The sequence below is a fragment of the Aulostomus chinensis genome, chromosome 13 (assembly GCF_037954235.1).
Source record: "Aulostomus chinensis isolate RoL2024-O1b breed Wild chromosome 13, RoL_Achi_v1.0, whole genome shotgun sequence".
NCBI lineage: Eukaryota > Metazoa > Chordata > Actinopteri > Syngnathiformes > Aulostomidae > Aulostomus > Aulostomus chinensis.
Window position 1 is genome coordinate 18,938,332 of NC_141332.1, and position 17,265 is coordinate 18,955,596.

Genomic DNA, 17,265 nt, shown 5'->3' on the forward strand with positions numbered 1-17,265 from the left:
TTTTGTAAGAAAGCAACAGAACAACAGATGTACAAGTGAGAATTAGAGACCAAGAGCAACAGTAGGTGAGGAAGAGGAAACATGAGCGAGAGCAAGAGAAAAGCAGGCAGTCTCTGAATGATTCTCACACAGAGATTCGGCCCAGATCAGCCAGAGAGATAAAGGAAGAGGATTACGCTGGCTGAATGACTTGAAAGTATCCTGATTCTCCTTTGACTCTCTGCCACTTCTACAAAGTCACCTCTGACAATGAAACCATCTGTTAGCACATTTGTGAAATACGGCATCATGTCATGTGGAGGGCATTCAAAAAATAAACAAATTACAAAATTAAAAAAAGTATGTGACTGACTGAATGGACTCGGTCATGTCTGCGGGGCGGATGAGTCCATTGAGAGGGAAATGGAGCAAATCATTGATCTGTTTTACAGTTTTTCTGAAGACTCACCGCAGGTACTGCTGGTAGGATTCCATCCAGAGCTCCTGACGATCAAGTCAGGGGGGGCACCAGGAAGATATTCAGTGCCTGTTGAATAAAAAAAGAGAATTAAAGAAAATCAGTAGCTGTTATTTTGTCGTTTTGGTCCATTTTGGCATTGACTCCCCCCACAGTCAGCACGTTTGCATGAAAAAAATTTGATTCATTGTGTGAGCCAAACAAAAAAAACTGGACTTTAAAAGCGCATGTAAACACACTGGTCCCCCTGAAATCCCGCTAAGTTGATCTCTTCTATGTCGTGGCATGTATACGCTTCCATTGTCTCCAAACACAGGGAGGAATGTTAGGAAACAACTAACGACTAAGAACCGGATTTGTAACATCACAAATGCCAAAAGCCAAGCCAGGTCCAAAATGCACAGAAAAAAGTACATATTTATATATGATAATCTTTTTGTGTCTTTTTTTTAAAATCCATTTTATATTGCTTGCTTACTTATTTTGTACTGTTTATTTATTTATGTTTCAACTTGACTATCAACCTCAATTATAATTTTCTCTGCGAAAAACTGTGTCAGACACACGATGTAATTTTGGTTTGTTTGTCTTAAGGGGGATTATTAAGAACAAACCAGTTCGCGACTGTGTTATTTGGGAGACTGCAACCACAGTCTATTTTAGCGTTAATTAGGGTTGGGTACTGAATTTTGCACTATTAAAGGTACCAACCAAATTACACCTTAAAATAAAACGCTGTTGAATTGTGGTACTTTGGTGAGAGGGTAAAGTATGTGTTGGAGAGAGAGAGAGAGAGAGAGAGAGAGAGAGAGAGAGAGTGAAAGCATGTCACATCATCCCTGCAACATGTTTCAAGTCTGAAACATTAGTATAAAACAGCAAATATTAAAGTATCCAAACACTTCGATCGTGATTATCAACTTTGGCAGCTGAGAAAATATTATTTAACACTTTTTACAACTTAAAAATATGATTTTGACATCTTAAAATCTGGAGGTCTGTGCAATTTTTGTCACAATTCATTCAATATTAATTGGAAAATATCCATCTGGACCCAAGTGGTGGACCAACTGACTGACCAAATATCCAACTAACAGTTATTACAACCCATCCTGTCACTACTGCGTCTAAAATTGTTTCCCACAGTGCGAATCAGTGAGAACATTTGTTAGTCGCAGGCAGTATGTACCATTCCTGGACAGAAATCCCAATTTCACAGTTAAAAGCACAGGTTCTGTTCGCTGTGTTTCACAATATCCTCAACAAATGACCTGTGAGAAATGGCCTCCACCTTGTCCACAGCTGCAGTGACAGTTGGTATGATTTAACTTGCTGCAGATGCCGGCTGATAGCGGTGATGCTCTCTGTTGACCTTAAATAGCTTATTGATTTCTGTAAAAAGGGCAGATTTGAATGCTTCCTCTTGTCCATCACCTTTTGTGACTTCTGTGTTTTTATCTGTGTGTGTGTGTGTGTGTGTGTGTGTGTGTGTGTGTGTGTGTGTGTGTGTGTGTGTGTGTGTGTGTCCATTGAGGTGGTTATGGTGGTAAGTTAATTTTGCACAGGGGTAAAGGAAAACTACCAGGCTGATCTACCTGAACACTGGTGGAGGGTTGAAGCGGCGACTAAAGAAGATCCTGTTGTATTTTAGGGGAACTACTGTATGCATCAAGGGGAAGCTTTTTTTTCCACTTCTTCTATACTGCGTAACAGGTTTTGCTACTTTCATCCATTTTCAGTTCATTTTTTTTCTTTTTTTGACATTCAGAATTGGATCTGATCAAAGTTTATTCAGGAGGATGCTTGGTGGATGATCCCTTAGGATTTAAAACTAGTTTGTACTCGGGCTCTTGCAGCCGTGAGGTCATTATCACCCAAAAAGGGTCAAAGAAATAATGGCTTATAATCTCCTTGTGAGCAACCTTCCCACCTAACAACGCCGCTACTTCTAACAAAGACCTCGGCCTAACCCCTCAGCTATTGCTTCCACCAACAGACCTCCGTCGACTGCTCCATTGTGGTGCTGCCTATCGACTTGTTAGACAAATTCAAATTTCAGATGTCAATTAAATGAGTGTTGCCCTGGTGATTAGCAGATCCCACTAATTGTCCCTCCTTCACTGCCTCCTCCTCTTTCCTCCACTCCTCCTCTTGTTCTCCTGCCATTTTCCACATGGAGGAGCAGGGAAAGGGGCTTTGTGCTGGCGGGCCCCATGCCCCATGTCAAAGATGGCTCCTTTGCCACCCACCCCCCCAAACCACGCTTCTGCACTGAGACGCTTAGATCCTCACTCTGCAATTTGAGGTCGTTTGTGTTTAAGGGGAACATATAGCGCATACAGGCGTGGAGAAATATCCTTTTCAGGAGAGGTATTTTCATCCTGTTTGGGGCCAACGTAGGAGGATGCAGGAGTGGAAATGGGCGGCTCTTCCATCCCTCGTACATTTCACCGACATGAGCAAAGAAGCACACTTGCTCTGACACACTCTCACACGTGCATCCTGGAGGATAATTACCCCAACAGCAGAATGCCCATGTGGGCCCCGTAACCAGTTTAGACAAGGGCCATGCTGCACCCAAGACCCTCATGTCTTTGTGTGTCTCCAGAACTGCAGGTTTGTTTTACATGACTCAATGAACTGTGGATCTTAATGTCATTGTAAATCACTCTGTATCCCAGAGGTGCTGAAATAGGATAAACCAAACAATCCAAAAAAAACAAACTAATGTTACGCATCAACACTGCAGCCCCTCATTGATGATTGTGACTTGTCTATCCTTGTCAAATAATGATATACCTCTACTTTCCATTAAATGGACTCGATTAGTCTATGCCTAGACTCAATTGGTCTATGCCTAGACTTAACCAATATAAACACAAAATATCATACTGGTCTAACAATATTGTCCTATTTCATTGTTTGGAGATGTTTAAATCTTTAAACTCATAACTCAGTTTGAGACACTTTTCTTCCAGCCTGCACTTAAAGTGAACAATTTTTATGAAATGTGAGTCTCTCGAATGAGTATTTACTGCAGGTGCCGGATGAAGGCATAGAAGTAAAAATGACATAACTGCACTGCACACACTTCCTGGTATACACACACACACACACACACACACACTGCTGTAGTCCCTTTGACAAGTGTGTCATGTTGATGCTATCTGGGAGCTTTATAACAGTGGGATTTTAAAACCCTTGAGAACAAGACGGAGAACTTTTCCTCCAGTCTTTTAACAGAGCTGTAATCATCCCTCGCTCCAATTAAACACTGCAGACAGCAGCTCCTAAACTTGGGTGGCATCTTAAAACTGCTTTGCAGACCTACATGCATAAGCCGGAGCTGCTATGGGAATCTCTGCAGCAGGCCGCTGCAACTCAGATGGTTCGATTCACACTTTCTCCGACCGAACAAAATGCCTCAGAAACGCCTCACTGAGCCGCAACCTGCAGCTAACTCCCCACTAGAACCAAAACAAAGAACGAGGTGGCCTGGACATCCTTTCATGCTGAAGCAGCAGACAAGAGAGAACACACACAAATATCTGCAACTACAAGAGGAACACACTCCAGATAATGCTTCACTTCACGACAATGCAGTAGAGTCAGGACTGTTCTGGGACCGGGCAAGGCTACAAAGCAATTAATAGATATCAAATTGTTCTTTTTAGTCTAAAATATAGGCATGCAGAAGGTTCATACGCATGCAAGCATGTGCCTTTCTCACACATCTTGTTATAGCAGCCAAAAGAGGGAAATGGTTTGTCCTCATGACTGGGTCACAGCCATGACAGTGTTTAAAAACTGCTCGAGGATAAAATATTTCAGGAGGGAAATCATTCTCCTTTTCCTTTCCTCTCCTTCCCCCTGCTCCCCCCACCCCTACCTCCTCTTCTTCATCTTCTTCCAATTGTACTACCATGATAACTCCTCAGTGAGACAGAGAGTGTGTGTGCGTGAGGCAGCTAAGGCTGAATCCTGTTTGTGCATTTGTGTAGTCATGCAAGAGCGCGTGTGAATGAGTGTATTGCCTGTGGAAGAGTGCTGCAACAGCAAGTGTGCTGCAGGAGACAGAAGTCTGCAAAGCCAGAGGGGTTCACATACTTACTTACTGTACAGTGAGTGTATCAGACAGACCAAAAGCTACAGTTAGAGAAGTTCAGCTGCGCTCTCTCTCTCACACACACGCGTGCACGCGCACACACACACACACACACATACGCACGCGCACCGCTGCAAGCATCAGTGGAATAAGGCTAATGCAACAATAATGTCTGAAGGATAAAGGCTCCACATCTAAATAAACAAAAGCAAAGATTTGTTTTACAATGCATACATGAGGCCAGGCTCATTAGCATACGCACAGAGATCAAAAGACCTTCTCAAGATCACATCGTAGCCTTCTCCTCAAAGACTACCTTATCAGGATACAGTCAAGTGCGCCCCCAACCCCACCCCCATCCACCAGCAACATTACACCGCAATTTAGAATAGACATGAGCAGCCCCTCCGGTGGAGTAAATTACATCGCCATGACAACGCTAAAAAGTTCAATTCCCAGCAAGAAGGTGCAGATGATTGTACGGGAGCGAGTGTGTCATTTGGGATGGCCCCTCCCTTCCTCTGCTACACCCTTTTATAGCAGGCAGCTGATGGTCCTGCTCCACCATGGGTGAATATTGTTTTGTCTGCCTGTGTGGGGATGAATAAATGATGACAGTTGGACCTTTGGGAAAGTGCAACTGCAGTTCTTCTGTCCTGCCAGCGTCTCAGGTCCACGTTGAACACTAATTGGAAGTGGTGAGGTGATCTGATGACACTGCAGGGATACGTCGCTTTGTCACAACATGCACAAGGTCTCACATTTCAAGGGTGACCGCCCTCAGACTACTCAGGGCAGATCACAGTGGTTGGTCCCTGCGTAACTGAGGTTAAAATCCAGACTTGACTCGGAAGCTAGTTCACATGCACTAGATCACACAAGAGACGCCATCAATACAGTATGACAACAAGCTCACGAGGCAGCGCCACATTCTGCAGACAGCGATGATGGAGAGCCTGTAAAAGAGAAGATAAAAATGCATACGCTCGCAGCATCAATCATGGTCAGAAAATAGCGATTCCATTCACAATCAATTTCCACGCCACCGTCACTCCCTACAGCATACAGTATATGATACTATTCTCCAACGACTTTCTTCAAACACAAATTTGATATGGGGGCACAGAGACCTATGGAGGGGGAAATGCCTTCATACATGTATGTCCAAATATGACTAATTCACTTGTAGCATCAAATATACACATCTTAAGTCAACACTCTCCTTCCTTTCAGTCAAACACACATTAACACCCATCCTTTACGGTGCGCTAGGCTGACTTGTAAAGTTGTGATTTACACGTATGTTGTAAAAACAGCGTGAAACAAACAAACAAACAAACAAACAAATCACAAATGCTGTGACCTACAAACTGTGCCTGCAGTTTGGCCTCGTTATAGAGTTGTCCATCATGTTATAGCAATGACAAAATCAGAAAGAACTGTGTTCTAAACCATTTTTCCCCATCAATGACTTATAAAAGAATGAAGGTGGGCTCTTTCTCTTGCTTTATTACATAAATGTGACCAACATATGTTCCAAGACCACCCTTGGTTCCTCCAAGTGGAATTAAACCTTTAGAAACCAATTTACATTGTAAACACACCATGCAAATCTTGTTTGCCATGTTGGGGGTCTGAAGGCATGTAGGTGGTTGCATGACTGAGCCTGGAGATCTAGGGGGATCTCCTGGGCCACCACACATAAACACATGCACCCTGCACCCACCGACTGTAAGCCCCCCCTCGGAGAGACTGCCCACCTCCTGACCTCCTCCTACTGGGATGTCAAAGGGAATTTAACACAAGGGTCCCAAATTCCTCCAAGGTGATAATTGTTGTAGCTGCTGACAGGGAGCCATCAGGAGCAGGGTAAACAAGCAATGGTTCTCCATGCCCACCCCCCCCCCCCCCCACATCACCCTGATGCACGGCCATGGCTAAATTCTGCCATTGAGACTGGTGTGACAGTGTGTCACCTATCGCAGCGCACTGGGACAATTTGGTGCCTGAGCGCCCAGGTGTTTCAGTTCACTCTAATTAAACCATCACCAAGACAATCCACTTCACACATCCAGTCAACGACAAGCTAACAGCTAAAAGCTAGCTGCTTTAATAGCATAACTGACAAATATATAGAAGTTCTGCATGATTTTGGGGTTTTGTTTTGTTTTTTTGGTAACTTTAATGTTGATTGAACTACAAAATCAACCCGAACAGTCCTCGCCAGCATGACCCAAACTGTATTACAAAGGTTTGCTGTTATGAGATTTTGATACTTGGGCAACATTTTCATTTCATCTTGGCAGGAAACACTTTTTTTTCTCAACAGTTTTTCACACAGGCATGATTTGCATATGATTTGTCAGCTGCTGGATGTCAATCACTCCAACACACAGTATGACCTGGATCTAAATCACCTGGTATCATTTTCAATATCATTTTGTCAGTATTTTCTATATTTTTGTCTCGTTTTATGCGTGTTCTACTCATCACTCATTCCTCTGTACTTTATTGTGCTGCTACAACATGTGAATTTCTTATCTTGTCCATGTGGCCTCTTTGAGGAGCTGCTCTGTGACTGCACTTCTATTTTTCACAAAATCTGTCCATTTTGTCAAAGTACATTAATCAGCCAAGTACGTTGCAGCGGGTAACATGTTTCTTCATCACTAAGAACGGGGCACAATGATATACATGTACAGTTCCAGCATCCTGTGGTAATTACTCAAAACTGCACCAACTGTATTAATCCACAGCAGAAGGTAGTACCCCCCCCCCAAAAAAAAACACATTAAGCATTGACTGAACCTTTTTTTAAGTAAGCAATTTTTTTCATTTATTAAAAAAAATTGTTTTTTTTTTTTTTTAACCTACTGATGAATAAAACTATAAACACTACATAAAATACTTTCAAAAAATGCAGTATGTAAGGACTTAAATCCTGTGCATTGTTAGTGGTGGTTAGTTTAGATAAGGGGAAGGTCGAGCAGTATGTTATTTCCTACTCTCTGCCCACATGTGGTTCCCCCCCAGCCACACACTAAGGTTTGGGAAGGTTATAAAAGCCGAGGGGGTGATTAAGAAGCAGGAATAATGGCCTCCACAAAACTAGGAATGTGTTTAACAGCTACAGCAGCTCCGGAATTATTTTTAATCAGACTGCCATGGTTAATATCAGGAATTATTCTGCTGCTCTTGTACAAGAACTTTATAGGGTTTAAGAATGATTTTCAAAGGCCATGGTCATGGGAAAACATGAGAAGCATAAGGCAGGATGTGCTGTAGGTGTGTGATTTATGTCTGAGGGTGACCCGGGAGGATTTAGTTTGGGTATATCTGGAGCTGTGCTGACCTACCCATCAGTTCTGCATTGTTGGAGTTTGGTGGATCCTTCTAAATCCAGGATTAGAAGAGTCAGATATACAAACACCTTCCCCTTGCTTCCCTTTCTCACATACACGGATGCGCCATGGGGGTGGTGGTGGTGGTGGTGGGAATAGAAAGAGTTACCGTTAGCTGCTGCCTGGCATGCCCAAACCCCAAACCCCATCACGTTTCTTAATTACTGGAGCTTCATGGCCTTTTTGGGGCTCTGTGCTTTATCTAGGATTTCCCATTTCCCAGCCAACCACTTGACATGGCTCACCCAGCTGCCAGCAATCACCAAGCAGAGGGGCAGCAGTTGGGCCGGCAGAGTCTTCAGGCTGCACCTTGATTTGAGCATTGCACATCACAGCCACTGGCCCTGCTAAGCTTCGGTAATTACAGGCCACACATCCCATCGTGCCTCCAACCTTTTTACCTTCCCTGCATCATACCCTGACCTGGCATAATGGGGTGGAGAGGATGGGAGGGGGTGTGCGCTCAAAGAGATACAGATGGTCACAGGTCAGGGTCGGATTCTCGGGATGCGGATATGTGCCTCAAAAGGTATTAAGTGCGTGACAGAGCTGAAGAAAGACGAGAGAAAATGCTCCACTAAGCATCTACACTGTCATTCTTGCATGATTGCAGGTACTGAACATCTTTTTTTTGTTGTTTTTTTTTTGTTGTTGTTGTGCGCTCGCATCTACAGTACACACGTTTTTATGTGGGTGTGCGCCTAATTGAGAGGTAAGCAAAAACGTTGCCTTTAAAGTTGCCAATAAATATCCTGCTAGTAATGTTAAACACCTGCCCATAAAGCCCAGAGGAATGCTAAATGAAACCAACTTTCAGATCCTGTCTCCTGTCTGGGGTCTCAAGTCAAGACAGCAGGATTTGTAATGGCTGTAACCAGGATTATTGAGTTCAAGCAGAACAGCCAGGAAGTTTAAAAAAAAAAAAAAAAAAACACGACACGCTTGGCAACACTGCTTTTCCTCCTCCTAACGGCCAGCACAATGGCTCGTGTGTGCTCTCCAGATTATTTCTCCATGTAATTACGCGGCAGAATCAATGCTACAACTTCTGACATCAAAAGTATTTCCAAACACATCATGGCAGGATTTCTTCAGTCCTGCTTTTACAGCTGACTGATCAAAGCTCCTCATGGAGGGCTGTTTAATAGTAGTGGACACACTGGTGTTTAAACAATAAGTGTCCCCCCAATGTTCTTTGTTTGGATGTGAGCTAGATATGGTATGACAGATGATTACTACAGCTCACAACACGCTGATCTTCTGACCCCAATGTCATACACCCCCAAACTGCACCATACACACAACAGCGTTTAAGAACACATGCCTGTACACGAACAAAGACAACCATGCAAACACACATCCATAAAGATACAGTTTCCAGGCAGGAAGAGACCATCGTTGTGCTATGGAGCCTCCAGGGGTGGAAGCGAGCATTTGACCCCAGAAGGCAGAGACGCTGTCGTTTGGCCTCATCTCTGGTTTCGATTCCACTCACTCCTGACGCCTTCCTCCCTGATGCACCTGTCGAGTGCCAATAGACCCCCTGCCCTGAATCTGTCACCACAAAGAATATATGGCCCTGCCCCCTGGTCCAGTCTGCCTAATTACTCCTGGTCTCAACTGGCCCCCAAACACCACAATAGGATGGGGCGCTAAGCTGCTGTTGTCACCCTTAGGCCCAGCTAAGCAGTTCTCCCTCTCTCTCCAGTGGCTCTCCGTTCCTCAACAAGGGCCAGATAAGGCTGACCGGGCACAAGCATTTACTTCCAGAGTCACAAGCTGAACCATTCAACCCAGAGATTAAGCACTGCTGTCTACACGCAAGCATGGATAATGAAGCTATCACTGCAGACAGGCAGGCAACAGCAGCGTGAGTTATGTACACCAGTAACCCCATAGCCCCCTGCACACATGCCACATATATACAGGACCAGCACCACTGTATGCATGTAAGGCTCATGCATTATTTCACACTGCAGAGGACTCACCGATAATGGTCTTCAACAACCTTTATATGACTGCTTCAGATAACAGCTGGGCAGATTTAGTTACCGTGTCAACACTGATGTGCACTCAATGAAATGCATTGCAGGACATAAACACAATATGTCAGTGAAAATCTTTGCTTTTTGACACAAAGGTGCAACCACAACTTTATTGACTAGCAATAATTTCTCTGTTAATACGAATACAAACTGCCACATCAGATTATTTTATAATGCTCCATAAAATAGTGAAATATAACGCTAAAAAGGCACATATTGCAACCAGGTTAGTAACTAATGTAGCAGTGATAATAATTTGGAGGGAATTTATTGATGGTTGAGGCTAAAACCACAAATGATTCTTACCTTGGTGAAGTATGACCTCTTGAACTCATGTCAGGCAATAACTAGAACTAATGTCTATGTGTCCAGCATTGGGGGGCACTGAAGTGACCCAGGCGACGTGTGGGAACACGCTTTTTAAAAATAAATCATCAAAACCCAGTGTATAACAGACCTTATTGATAAATCATGAGAATATGTATCGCCATCTGTACTGCTTCTTCTGTATCACGGTATAAAATCTAGAAAAGGTAAACCAGCCATTTATCAACTTTGTTGTATGCACGAGTTACAGTTTCAGTTAGAAAAAAATATTACACATTTTATAATTCATAATTATATTGTCAGCGCAACAGTCTGGGTTTAGATGGGTCTCACATCTGTTTCTAAGCTACAGAATCTGGAGGTGGGAATCCTGAATTTGAGGTTCACTGATGAGCTGCAGATTCAAAGCTTTGAATAAGAGAGTGAGGAGGAAATTCTGCTAAATTTATGTGAGTTCCTGTGACCAACCTGGGGTTCATGACCCAGTCTTTTTTTGGGGGGGGGTGGGGGGGGGTAGTAAAACACAGAGTGAGTTGGGCAGTAAATTTATCAATAAATGAGACTGAAATCTGCAGTGCAATTCTATTATTGATATGCATAAGACAAATACTAAAAATTATTGCCCCCATAATAATAACATGCAAAAAGATGAGAATCAATATTCTTATCTTCTTTTTTTAAGTTAAGGACTTATTTAACTCAAACTGTGCAGCAGTATTCCCCCCTGGTTGTGTAATAGTACAGCACAACAGCCTGTGTAAGGCTCTAGGCTACCTGACGTGAGGGTGGATAAGAGCAGACACCACGTGACTGCAGCACTTTCTGTCTGGATGCACGGCAGGGTCTGACAGAGCCTCCCTCCCTGGTGAGAACGACTAACACACGCACTGGACGGATAAAAATAGACGCCATTCATACATTGAGAGGACGCTTCCAAAACCACATGCTACACGTTCAACTTGGTAAACTTCAGGAGAAACTATCTCCTCTAAGCGTTACTCACTGTTATTTAAAGAATCTTTACAGTTTTATTTGATCAAAATGCGCAAAGGCGCACCGACCAGCCCGCGCAGATCCCCCCTCCCTCCCGCACTTGCCTTTCTAGTCAAAACAGAGATGTTTTCTGTTTCATTGCACCACACCTCAATCGCCGTCTGATAAGAGCGACACCGACACGTTTGTTCATCCACACAATGAGTCTTATCGCCTGTGCTAGACGCTGCGTCACCTGCGTGAGAGATGAGCCAAGTATGGCATATGTGAACTTGCATGAATGAAAGTGACGGCATGAAAGCACCCAGTCAGCAGCCGACTCACTCAGCTTCCAGTGCGTCTGTCTGTCTCGCCTGTGTGGCGCTCTCCTGCATCCATCACAGTATCAGTCTGTGGAGCCGGTGCGAGGTATCCTCCTTTATAAACACCGGTCCTACACATCCCAGACAGCCCGTCCTGCGACATATTTTTTAGTTTGGACCCGTTGATGTCACTTCCTGCCTGGGTAAGAGCCTGTACAGACGTGCCCAGGGATGTGGAGGGGTGTTCGGGGAGCCGTTGAAGGGAATTGTCGAGGTCACGCGGCAGGCAAGTTCACAAGGTCACGCAAGAGCGCAATTTCCACAGGCAGAAGAGAAGCACGGTAGAATTTGAGATGACAACCATCGTCCCATCTGGCTCATTCCTACTGTGCCCTATACTTTTATATAACAGTCACATCCACATCAGCCTACCCCCCCGTGATGCGCCTGCGAGTTTCATTTCCTGGTACGCTGTGCGCATTTACGGCCACGATTATGCAACGATGAAGGCGGCATAGTCAGTTAGTCTGTTTTGAGAAATCCTGCGCATCACAACCAGAGAGGACGTGATCCGGCAGAGTCTGACAGCTACAGTTCGCCTCTCTCTATGTGGGACACCTGTTGATGCCAAATTTAACTAACAAAATACTCTTAAAACCAAGTGCAGGTGTCTTTTCCAACATGATGTTCTTTATTTTGACTTCTTTAATTGAGTTTCTGCTGTGTTTAAACTCTTTTACAAAGTCTGAAAGTACTTTTCATACACAAGTTGGAAGAGTCCTAATGATGGGCTCTTTTGGGGAGGGGGTTACGCCTGATGAGAGGCTGTGATCCACACACTGAGGAGATCTTGGGAGACGGGAGACGGAAGCTCCTGCCAAGATCCTCTTTCTCCTCTATTAACCAAGTCCCAGCAGCTTATCTCTGATCTACAGAGGGTCTTCTTTGACCCCTTGCAGGCCCCTGTGATAGATGAGCATCAGCATGCCAAATAGTGCACAATTTCTCAATTTCCTGCCCAGAAAGAAGAATTTTTTGGGGGGGGGTTGTGTGAAGTTCAGAAGCACAGCGTGGAGCCTCCAGCTCACAACTAGACCCAGCGTTGTTCTGAAGACCCAAACATTAAGCTGAGAACATTCCAGAAATCAGGTTCTGTCCAAACATTCCCTGCTGCCACCTCGCTGCCTGACTACTTTGACATGAGAGCCAACATCTCTCAGGAGGTAGAGCTCCACTGGCCAGCTGTGCAGCCACCAGCATCTCCACAGACCATTCTGAGCAAAGCAGCTGAAGTTCTACTGATTCATCTTATTATAACAACATAAATTCAAGATTGTTATTAAAGTCTCATGTTTGAAGCTAAATTCACTAAAACAAAATATATTCATGTGGTGTGGATTATAGCGTTTGATTCATAATTTAAAATAAGGATGAGGCTTACTTTTTTCCCTGAAGGAGCACATGTTCCCCTAATTTGAAACATTTAAAAGCATAAAAAAAAGAACTTGGGGCGCAATGAATATTTCTCAATGAGTTGATATTACAAGCGATGATTTATTTGAATCACTAAAAGTACACTTGGTTTTATCCTTTGTGCCTCTACTTATCATGGCATTAGAATGCTACATATGGATAGGTAAATGTATTATAATCATAATTCAGGGGGACTTGCTGCATACATCACTTTAGAGGGCTTTTATTTTGAAAATCAACATCCTCTTATTGGCTGAGTGACACTGCCGATATTCTGAAGTTCCTCAGTGCCAATTGGTCTTTGGAAATGTATTGTTTGCTATGGCGTTTGACCAAATTATTCACACAAATGAAATGATTATCCATTTTGTTTTTATTTTATTAGGATTTTTGTTTTATTTATTCAGAACTAATGGATTTGCAGATTTATTGAATACAAGTAAAATACTGTAATAGTTTGTATATAAGCCTACCGCAAAAGAACTAGGGGGTGATTGAGTGAATGTTGCTTTAGCTATAAATCAATATATGGGTCACACTGACCCAACTGTTAAGAGTCTCAGTGACAGCACCTCTCAACATTTTTATTATTAAAAATAAATAAAATGAAGGTTGCATAAGTCGAATTTTGCAATAGTTTTATTAACACCAGTGCTCCAACATATTTCTCAATTTGGTTTTTAGGCAGAAATGTGAGTGAAACTTTTTTGTGGCTTTTGAATAACAGAAACACAAAGTCATTCTCCTTCTAGACAACACTAGTTTAACTTCAGCTCAGCTCAAGGTCGTCCTACTATATTTCACCAGCACTTGGATCCACATCACAGGTTGTTCTTTTCATTCTTTTGTTTGTTGAATTATTTATTTAACTGAATTTTCCCAAAGAGTACAACCTCTTTGAATAACTTTCTTTATTTTAACCTTTTTTTCCAAGGGTGCTTCTAATATTCTTTTAAGACTCCCACGAATACGAGGATGATGAAGGTGTGTTTAGCTTTGTTATACAGATTCATTTATATGCCAGTGATTCTAACTGCTAGAATTCTGTACATTATATCTGAGTGAGTAGACAGGCTGATATCCAGTAAGTGAGGGACTGGGTGAGTGTATGCATCTTGAGCACAAGTATACATGCAATACTACTGTGGTGTAGTATTTTCTGATTGGGCGTTTCTCTCATGTGGCTCTGTTGTAAAGACCAACGATTGGCTAGATGAGTCAGAGCGCTGTAGCAGGCTGCAGGAGAAGCCTGGAGGCAGGCAGTGCAACCTAGTGGTGGAAAGGGAGTGTGTGTGTGTGTGTGTGTGTGTGTGTGTGTGTGTGTGTGTGTGTGTGTGTGTGTGTGTGTGTGTGTGTGTTTGTTACAGAATGGATGAGATCAGGCTGATATACACACAAACCCATATACACAGCTTCTATCTAACTCTCAGTTACAAAAACACACACTCAGAGTCAAAGCCACATTTGTCTCCCAGAAACATACGCTCTTAACCTCTCGCCCAAATATTTGATCTAAGGTCCTCAATTGATGACAAATACAAAAATAACACATAATTCCTGAAACCCCACCCACACATTTGTCTGACTAACCTGGTTTCTCTATATTTGTTATGTCAGCCCCCCCACCCCCACCCCCATCCTCCTACAACCAACCCTCACTCTTGAACCAAACGGCGCTGATGACAACTTCAAAGTCAGGAGCACTGCGACTCCCCAACCTCACACAGGAGCACCCCTCTGCCCCCGCTATGGAATATTAGGATAATAGAAGCCGAGCAGCCGCCTTCACCTATTTCACCAGCTAACTCTCTCACCCTGTTTGGATTTTAGTAGTGGGGGATCACAATTCAGCCCCAACCCCCTAAAACTAATAGATTACCCCAACCTCCCAGATGTGTTTCAGAAAAGATTGCGTGGACATAAGGGTTGATAAAGGGAGGGGCGGTGCTGGGTGGGTGCTGGTCAACAATTTTGGGGGAGAGAGCATAGTGTGGAACAGACAAGTAGAATCCCAAAAGCGGGTTTTAGCTCCATCAGAGCCACGGCCCATTTTGCCTTGAAGGGGATTAATAATGAATTAAGGCAACCCCTCTATTGCCCCCCCCACCCCCCTTCAAAAAAGATATTCATGCATGCTAATGCATCCATTATTTATAGTGTGCATAGAGGCAGGCTAGTGGTGGCCACATGCAAGTGGGAGGGATGTAAGGATGAAGTGAGGTGGTGGGGGTCTCTTCCCCCCGAATGAAGCTTCAAGGCTCTGGAAGCAACATCCACCCATTGTAGTTGGTCTGGAGCTTGGTGGGGATGGGGACTGGATATGGACAAGTAGGAGGAGGTGGGGCTGAGGGGCATTGCTGCCAGACAGGCAGCTCGTGCATCAGGAGAGGGCCGCCAAGTGCTGTGGGGGGAGGGGTGGATTAAACAAATAAATACATGATAAGAAATAATCATGCCAGGGAGGGAGAGCGCGATGGAGACAAAGAGGCTAAAAGGGATATGGGGGGGGGGGGGGTAGTAACCCAAAGTCAGACAGGATTTACTGTCTGGGCAGACCTATTCTTGACCAAAAATTGATTAACTGCTTCTTTGGATCTCCTTTGGTTTGACCGTGTGTATTCATTTGTGCTTTGATACTTTTATACAACTGAAGCTTTTCTTCTTTGTCAAGATCATAGCAGGACCTGAGATATTCCAAATCTGATTGAGCTCTTTTTGTATCTTGCACATAACATTAGTCTGTGAATGCTACTTTAATATAGAATCATGATGAGAGCAAAAGATGAAAAGTAGCGACGCAAAATAAATTCAATGAAGGTGAGAGATTGAAGAAGAGTGAGAGGAGGCTGTGCTCTTTTCATGTGCACAGCATGCCAGGTATGTGGTGACGCAGTACAGAGGAGCAGGCTGAGTAGAGTGATAAGATAAAGAGAAGGCATGAGCCAGATGAGTTTTCTATCCGACTGATCCCCATATTAGCATAGATACAGAGTCATCAGCACGGTGACACCAGGGCAATGACACCCCATCTCATCTCCATAGATATCACTGGGGCCATGCAGCCGAATTATACATCAGGCTTATCTTTGCTACGTCTTTAATACATCCCATTGTACCAACAAGGTCTCGTCGGAAGTTTAACACTGCCTTTGTCATCCAGAAACTGAAGAAGTGTAACATTAAGTACAAATATTTGTTGTCAGACTGATTTGTTTTTGCTCAACCTGCATTAGGACACTCGTGATGAGACAACTTGGGGCTTACTGTTTATGTCCTTATTTGCGTGCATGGATACACATCTGCTAGAGTTGTGGAAATATCTGGGCTAAGAGATTATCAGGTTGGCTTTGCAAAACCTGTTTTAGGGGGGGATTGTCTACCCATTTAAAATTGTTGGCCTGCTATTATACCCCTGACATGCTAGCGAGGCAAATCCCCTTGCATGATGCCGTAATGAGTGGTTGTACCATAAATATTGGAACATGAAGAGCAGGATTCAGGAGCATTGCAGGTAACAGGCAGACTTCCAGTAATGGTAGACACACAACATGTTTCTCAACAAGTAGCACCGGAGGCAAGACCTCCCAGAAGGGCGAATCTGCATTGTGCAAACATTGAAACCTTTGTTCCCCCCAACAATCGCAAGGTAAGCCACTTAAGTGTTTTTTAGTACCAAAACCTCAACCACACACAGGAAAATCCATAAACACTGGAATGATGTCAAAACAACACTGTAAGGTTTGACGGTTTTAATTTTCCACTGGTTAAGTAAAAATTGCTCCTACAACATTTCCTGCACCCCTGGTGATTTTTTTTTATGACAAATACAACAACAGCTTAATTATACATGCCACAACCACTGCCATAAAAGCAGAACTACCTTCTTGTTAACAAAGAGGACCTGCCTTGAAAGTGCTGGAGTCGCGTTTTAAAATCGTCTCACTCTGCGCTCACCAGGTGTGGCAGATTGGCATCATTCAGAGGAGGAAAAAAATGGACACGTCCATGTTCACTGGCCTGTATACCTGCTAAATCCATGCTCCCAAATTTGAGTATGCTTCTCTATGACAGTGAAACTAGAGCCATCTGCAAGGGAAGAGAGGTTACAGAGCAGGAGGTTGAATGTTTCAGAACGTGCAGGACTTCACAAAGTTTGGGAACC

General features: G+C 43.6%; 1 protein-coding gene across 12 annotated transcripts in view; it reads right to left on the reverse strand.

Moving 5' to 3' along the window:
• zic6 (zic family member 6) overlaps window positions 1-17,265 on the reverse strand; it is a 98,280-nt gene that overhangs the window by 69,973 nt on the left and 11,042 nt on the right. For 8 of the 12 annotated variants that reach the window (XR_015118911.1, XR_015118908.1, XR_015118907.1 and 5 more), the window contains exons 1-2: window positions 11,653-12,059; window positions 449-526 (exon numbers count right to left, since the gene is read on the reverse strand). The gene's annotated coding sequence lies outside the window, so the exon portion shown is untranslated. Of the gene's footprint in view, window positions 1-448; window positions 527-11,652; window positions 12,060-17,265 lie in introns of those variants that run through there. The other 4 variants (XR_015118904.1, XR_015118909.1, XR_015118910.1 and 1 more) reach the window with 1 other exon arrangement.